Genomic DNA, 8,097 nt, shown 5'->3' on the forward strand with positions numbered 1-8,097 from the left:
TCCTAGACCTAACCCAGACCTAACATGCGTTATCCTCTAAAATATTGATCGCAAGCAGGTTTAATGGACTGTTTCAGTGTGGTACCACACTACTACGTGATCCAAACCAGAAAAAACCCAGGATCTGTTCAACAAGTATGTGAAAAACGCGAAAGTATGAGTCTGATGAGGTCAAATCCCAGACCTATCCCAGACTTATCTTGCGTTATCCTCTAAAATACTGATCGAAACCAGGTTTATTCGACTGTTTCAGTGTGGTACCACATTACTACGTTATCCAAACCAGAAAAAACCCAGGATCCGCTCAACAAGTATGTGAAGAATGCGAAAGTATCAGTCTGATGAGTGAAAATCCCCGACCTAACCTAGACCTAACATGCGTTATCCTCTAAAATATTGATCCAAACCAGGTTTAATGGAATGTTTCAGTGTGGTACCACACTACTACGTGATCCAAACCAGAAAAAACCCAGGATCCGTTCAACAAGTATGTGAAGAATGCGAAAGTATGAGTCTGATGAGTGAAAATCCCAGAAATAACCTAGACCTAACATGCGTTATCCTCTAAAATATTGATCCAAACCAGGTTTAATGGACTGTTTCAGTGTGGTACCACACTACTACGTGATCCAAACCAGAAAAAACCCAGGATCTAGCCATGATGTATGAGAAATATGCGAAAGTATGAGCCTGATGAGGGCAAATCCTAGACTTAACCCAAACCTAACATGCGTTATCCTCTCAAATATTTATCAAGATCAGGTTTAATTGAATGTTTCAGTGTGGTACCACATTACTACGTGAACCAAACCAGAAAAAACCCAGGATCCGTTCAACAAGTATGTGAAGAATGCGAAAGTATGACCCTGATGAGTGAAAATCCCAGGCCTAACCTAGACCTAACATGCGTTATCCTCAATAATATTGATGGAAACCAGGTTTAATTGAGTGTTTCAGTGTTGTACTTCATTACTAAGTGATGCAATCCAGAAAAAGCCCAGGATCTATCCATCAAGTATGAGAAATATGCGAAAGAATGAGCCTGATGAGAGCAAATCCCAGACCTAACCTAGACCTAACATGAATTATTCTCTAAAATATTGATCGAAACCAGGTTTAATTGACTGTTTCAGTGTTGTACTTCATTACTACGTGATGCAATCCAGAAAAAGCCCAGGATCTAGCCGTCAAGTATGAGAAATATGCGAAAGAATGAGCCTGATGAGAGCAAATCCCAGACCTAACCTAGACCTAACATGAATTATTCTCTAAAATATTGATCCAAACCAGGTTTAATGGACTGTTTCAGTGTGGTACCACACTACTACGTGATCCAAACCAGAAAAAACCCAGGATCTAGCCATGATGTATGAGAAATATGCGAAAGTATGAGCCTGATGAGGGCAAATCTTAGACTTAACCCAAACCTAACATGCGTTATCCTCTAAAATATTTATCAAGATCAGGTTTAATTGATTGTTTCAGTGTGGTACCACATTACTACGTGATCCACACCAGAAAAATCCCAAGATCCGTTCAACAAGTATGTGAAGAATGCGAAAGTATGAGTCTGATGAGTGAAAATCCCTGACCTAACCTAGGCCTATCATGCGTTATCCTCTAAAATATTGATCCAAACCAGGTTTAATGGACTGTTTCAGTGTGGTACCATACTACTACGTGATTCAAACCAGAAAGAACCCAGGATCTGTTCAACAAGTATGTGAAAAACGCGAAAGTATGAGCCTGATATGGGCAAATCCCAGACCTACCCCAGACCTAACTCGCGCTGTCCTGTAAGATATTGATGGAAACCAGGTTTAATTGACTGTTTCAGTGTTGAACTTCATTACTACGTGATGCAATCCAAAAAAAGCCCAGGATCTAGCCATCAAGTATGAGAAATATGCGAAAGAATGAGCCTGATGAGAGCAAATCCCTGACCTAACCTAGACCTAACATGAATTATTCTCTAAAATATTGATGGAAACTAGGTTGAATTGACTGCTTCAGTGTTGTACATCATTACTACGTGATGCAATCCAAAAAAAGCCCAGGCTCTAGCCATCAAGTATGAGAAATATGCGAAAGAATGAGCCTGATGAGATCAAATCCCTGACCTTACCTAGACCTAACATGAATTATTCTCTAAAATATTTATCAAGACCAGGTTTAATTGAATGTTTCAGTGTGGTACCACATTACTACGTGATACAAACCAGTAAAAACCCAGGATCCGTTCAACAAGTATGTGAAGAATGCGAAAGTATGAGTCTGATGAGTGAAAATCCCAGGCCTAACCTAGACCTAACATGCGTTATCTTCAAAAATATTGATCCAAACCAGGTTTAATGGACTGTTTCAGTGTGGTACCACATTACTACGTGCTCCAATCCAGAAAAAGCCCGGGATCCAGCCATGAAGTATGAGAAATATGCGAAAGTATGCGCCTGATGAGGGCAAATCCTAGACCTAACCGAGACCTAACATGCGTTATCCTCTAAAATATTTATCGAGATCAGGTTTAATTGACTATTTCAGTGTGGTACCACATTACTACGTGATCCACGCCAGAAAAAACCCAAGATCCGTTCAACAAGTATGTGAAGAATGCGAAAGTATGAGTCTGATGAGTGAAAATCCCAGGCCTAACCTGGACCTAACATACGTTATCTTCTAAAATGTTGATCGAAACCAGGTTTAATCGTCTGTTTCAGTGTGGTACCACACTACTACGTGACCCAATCCAGAAAAAACCCGGGATCTGTTCAACAAGTATGTGAAAAACGCGAAAGTATGAGCCTGATGAGGGCAAATCCCAGACCTATCCCAGACCTAACATGCGTTATCCTCTAAAATATTTATCAAGACCAGGTTTAATTGATTGTTTCAGTGTGGTCCCACATTACTTCGTGATCCAAACCAGAGAAAACCCAGGATCCGTTCAACAAGTATGTGAAGAATGCGAAAGTATGAGTCTGATGAGTGAAAATCCCAGACCTAACCAAGACCTAACATGCGTTATCCTCTAAAATGTTGATCCAAACCAGGTTTAATGGACTGGTTCAGTGTGGTACCACACTACTACGTGATCCAAACCAGAAAAAACCCAGGATCTGTTCAACAAGTATGTGAAAAACGCGAATGTATGAGCCTAATGAGGGCAAATCCCAGACCTATGCCAGACCTAACTTGCGTTATCCTCTAAAATATTGATCGAAACCAGGTTTAATTGACTGTTTCAGTGTGGTACCACAATACTACGTGATCCACACCAGAAAAAACCCAAGATCCGTTCAACAAGTATGTGAAGAATGCGAAAGAATGAATCTGATGAGTGAAAATCCCAGGCCTAACCTAGACATAACTTTCGTTATGCTCTAAAATATTGATCGAAACCAGGTTCAGTGGGCTGTGACAGTGTGGTCCCACATTACTACGTGATGCAATCCAGAAAAAGCCCAGGATCTAGCCATCAAGTTTGAGAAATATGCGAAAGAATGAGCCTGATGAGGGCAAATCCTAGACCTATCCCAGACCTAACTTGCGTTATCCTCTAAAATATTGATCGAAACCTGGTCTAATCGACTGTTTCCGTGTGGTACCACATTACTACGTGATCCAAACCATAAAAAGCCCAGGATCAGTTCAACAAGTATGTGAAAAACGCGAAAGTATGAGCCTGATCAGGGCGAATCCCAGACCTATCCCAGACCAAACTTGCGTTATCCTCTAAAATATTGAACAAAACCAGGTTTAATTGACTGTTTCAGTGTGGTCCCACATTACTACGTGATCCAAACCAGAAAAATCCCAGGATCCGTTCAACAAGTATGTGAAGAATGCGAAAGTATGAGTCTGATGAGTGAAAATCCCAGGCCTAACCTAAACCTAACATGCGTTATCCTCAAAAATATTGATCGAAACCTGGTTTAATCGACTGTTTCAGTGTTGTACCACATTACTATGTGATCCAAACCAGAAAAAACCCAGGATCTGTTCAACAAGTATGTGAAGAACGCTAAACTGTGAGCCTGATGAGGGCAAATCTTAGACCTAACCCAGACCTAAGATGCGTTAACCTCTAAAATATTTATCCAGACCAGGTTTCATTGAATGTTTCAGTGTGGTACCACATTACTACGTGATGCAATCCAGAAAAAGCCCAGAATCTAGCCTTCAAGTTTGAGAAATATGCGAAAGAATGAGCCAGATGAGGGCAAATCCTAGACCTAACCCAGACCTAACATGCGTTATCCTCTAAAATATTGATCGCAAGCAGGTTTAATGGACTGTTTCAGTGTGGTACCACACTACTACGTGATCCAAACCAGAAAAAACCCAGGATCTGTTCAAGAAGTATGTGAAAAACGCGAAAGTATGAGTCTGATGAGGTCAAATCCCAGACCTATCCCAGACTTATCTTGCGTTATCCTCTAAAATACTGATCGAAACCAGGTTTATTCGACTGTTTCAGTGTGGTACCACATTACTACGTTATCCAAACCAGAAAAAACCCAGGATCCGCTCAACGAGTATGTGAAGAATGCGAAAGTATCAGTCTGATGAGTGAAAATCCCCGACCTAACCTAGACCTAACATGCGTTATCCTCTAAAATATTGATCCAAACCAGGTTTAATGGAATGTTTCAGTGTGGTACCACACTACTACGTGATCCAAACCAGAAAAAACCCAGGATCCGTTCAACAAGTATGTGAAGAATGCGAAAGGATGAGTCTGATGAGTGAAAATCCCAGAAATAACCTAGACCTAACATGCGTTATCCTCTAAAATATTGATCCAAACCAGGTTTAATGGACTGTTTCAGTGTGGTACCACACTACTACGTGATCCAAACCAGAAAAAACCCAGGATCTAGCCATGATGTATGAGAAATATGCGAAAGTATGAGCCTGATGAGGGCAAATCCTAGACTTAACCCAAACCTAACATGCGTTATCCTCTCAAATATTTATCAAGATCAGGTTTAATTGAATGTTTCAGTGTGGTACCACATTACTACGTGAACCATACCAGAAAAAACCCAGGATCCGTTCAACAAGTATGTGAAGAATGCGAAAGTATGAGTCTGATGAGTGATAATCCCAGGGCTAAACTAGACCTAACATGCGTTATCCTCTAAAATATTGATCCAAACCAGGTTTAATGGACTGTTTCAGTGTGGTACCACTTTACTACGTGATCCAAAGGAGAAAAAACCCTCGATCAGGTCAACAAGTATGTGAAAAACGCGAAAGTATGAGTCTGATGAGGGTGAATCCCAGACCTATGCCAGACCTAACTTGCGTTATCCTCTAAAATATTGATCGAAACCAGGTTTAATTGACTGTTTCAGCGTGGTACCACATTACTACGTGATACAGTCTAGAAACAGCCCAGGATCTAGACATCAAGTATGAGAAATATGCGAAAGTATGAGCCTGGTGAAGGCAAATCCTAGACTTAACCCAAACCTAACATGCGTTATCCTCTCAAATATTTATCGAGATCAGGTTTAATTGAATGTTTCAGTGTGGTACCACACTACTACGTGATCCAAACCAGAAAAAACCCAGGATCTAGCCATGATGTATGAGAAATATGCGAAAGTATGAGCCTGATGAGGGCAAATCCTAGACTTAACCCAAACCTAACATGCGTTATCCTCTCAAATATTTATCAAGATCAGGTTTAATTGAATGTTTCAGTGTGGTACCACATTACTACGTGAACCAAACCAGAAAAAACCCAGGATCCGTTCAACAAGTATGTGAAGAATGCGAAAGTATGACCCTGATGAGTGAAAATCCCAGGCCTAACCTAGACCTAACATGCGTTATCCTCAATAATATTGATGGAAACCAGGTTTAATTGAGTGTTTCAGTGTTGTACTTCATTACTAAGTGATGCAATCCAGAAAAAGCCCAGGATCTATCCATCAAGTATGAGAAATATGCGAAAGAATGAGCCTGATGAGAGCAAATCCCAGACCTAACCTAGACCTAACATGAATTATTCTCTAAAATATTGATCGAAACCAGGTTTAATTGACTGTTTCAGTGTTGTACTTCATTACTACGTGATGCAATCCAGAAAAAGCCCAGGATCTAGCCGTCAAGTATGAGAAATATGCGAAAGAATGAGCCTGATGAGAGCAAATCCCAGACCTAACCTAGACCTAACATGAATTATTCTCTAAAATATTGATCCAAACCAGGTTTAATGGACTGTTTCAGTGTGGTACCACACTACTACATGATCCAAACCAGAAAAAACCCAGGATCTAGCCATGATGTATGAGAAATATGCGAAAGTATGAGCCTGATGAGGGCAAATCCTAGACTTAACCCAAACCTAACATGCGTTATCCTCTAAAATATTTATCAAGATCAGGTTTAATTGATTGTTTCAGTGTGGTACCACATTACTACGCGATCCACACCAGAAAAAACCCAAGATCCGTTCAACAAGTATGTGAAGAATGCGAAAGTATGAGTCTGATGAGTGAAAATCCCTGACCTAACCTAGGCCTATCATGCGTTATCCTCTAAAATGTTGATCGAAACCAGGTTTAATCGTCTGTTTCAGTGTGGTACCACACTACTACGTGACCCAATCCAGAATAAACCCGGGATCTGTTCAACAAGTATGTGAAAAACGCGAAAGTATGAGCCTGATGAGGGCAAATCCCAGACCTATCCCAGACCTAACATGCGCTATCCTCTAAAATATTTATCAAGACCAGGTTTAATTGATTGTTTCAGTGTGGTCCCACATTACTTCGTGATCCAAACCAGAGAAAACCCAGGATCCGTTCAACAAGTATGTGAAGAATGCGAAAGTATGAGTCTGATCAGTGGAAATCCCAGACCTAACCAAGACCTAACATGCGTTATCCTCTAAAATGTTGATCCAAGCCAGGTTTAATGGACTGGTTCAGTGTGGTACCACACTACTACGTGATCCAAACCAGAAAAAACCCAGGATCTGTTCAACAAGTATGTGAAAAACGCGAAAGTATGAGCCTGATGTGGGCAAATCCCAGACCTATCCCAGACCTAACTTGCGTTGTCCTCTAAGATATTAATGGAAACCAGGTTTAATTGACTGTTTCAGTGTTGTACTTCATTACTACGTGATGCTGTCCAGAAAAAGCACAGGATCTAGCCATCAAGTATGAGAAATATGCGAAAGAATGAGCCTGATGAGAGCAAATCCCAGACCTAAACTAGACCTAACTTGAATTATTCTCTAATATATTGATCGAAACCAGGTTTAATTGACTGTTTCAGTGTGGTCCCACATTACTACGTGATGCAATCCAGAAAAAGCCCAGGATCTAGCCATCAAGTTTGAGAAATATGCGAAAGAATGAGCCTGATGAGGGCAAATCCTAGACCTAACCCAGACCTAACATGCGTTATCCTCAAAAATATTGATCGAAACCTGGTTTAATCGACTGTTTCAGTGTGGTACCACATTACTATGCGATCCAAAGCAGAAAATAACCCAGGATCTGTCAAACGAGTATGTGAAGTGTGCGAAAGTATGAGCCTGATGAGAGCAAATCCCAGACCTAACCTAGACCTAACATGAATTATTCTCTAAAATATTGATCGAAACCAGGTCTAATTGACTGTTTCAGTGTGGTACCACATTACTACGTGATCCAAACCAGAAAAAGCCCAGGATCAGTTCAACAGGTATGTGAAAAACGCGAAAGTATGAGCCTGATCAGGGAGAATCCCAGACCTATCCCAGACCTAACTTGCGTTATCCTCTAAAATATTGATTGAAACCAGGTCTAATTGACTGTTTCAGTGTGGTACCACATTACTACGTGATCCAAACCATAAAAAGCCCAGGATCAGTTCAACAAGTATGTGAAAAACGCGAAAGTATGAGCCTGATCAGGGCGAATCCCAGACCTATCCCAGACCTAACTTGCGTTATACTCTAAAATATTGATCGAAACCAGGTTTAATTGACTGTTTCAGCGTGGTACCACATTACTCCGTGATACAATCCAGAAACAGCCCAGGATCTAGCCATGAAGTATGAGAAATATGCGAAAGTATGAGCCTGCTGAGGGCAAA

This window comes from Colletes latitarsis, unplaced genomic scaffold, assembly GCF_051014445.1.
Source record: "Colletes latitarsis isolate SP2378_abdomen unplaced genomic scaffold, iyColLati1 scaffold0002, whole genome shotgun sequence".
Taxonomy (NCBI): domain Eukaryota; kingdom Metazoa; phylum Arthropoda; class Insecta; order Hymenoptera; family Colletidae; genus Colletes; species Colletes latitarsis.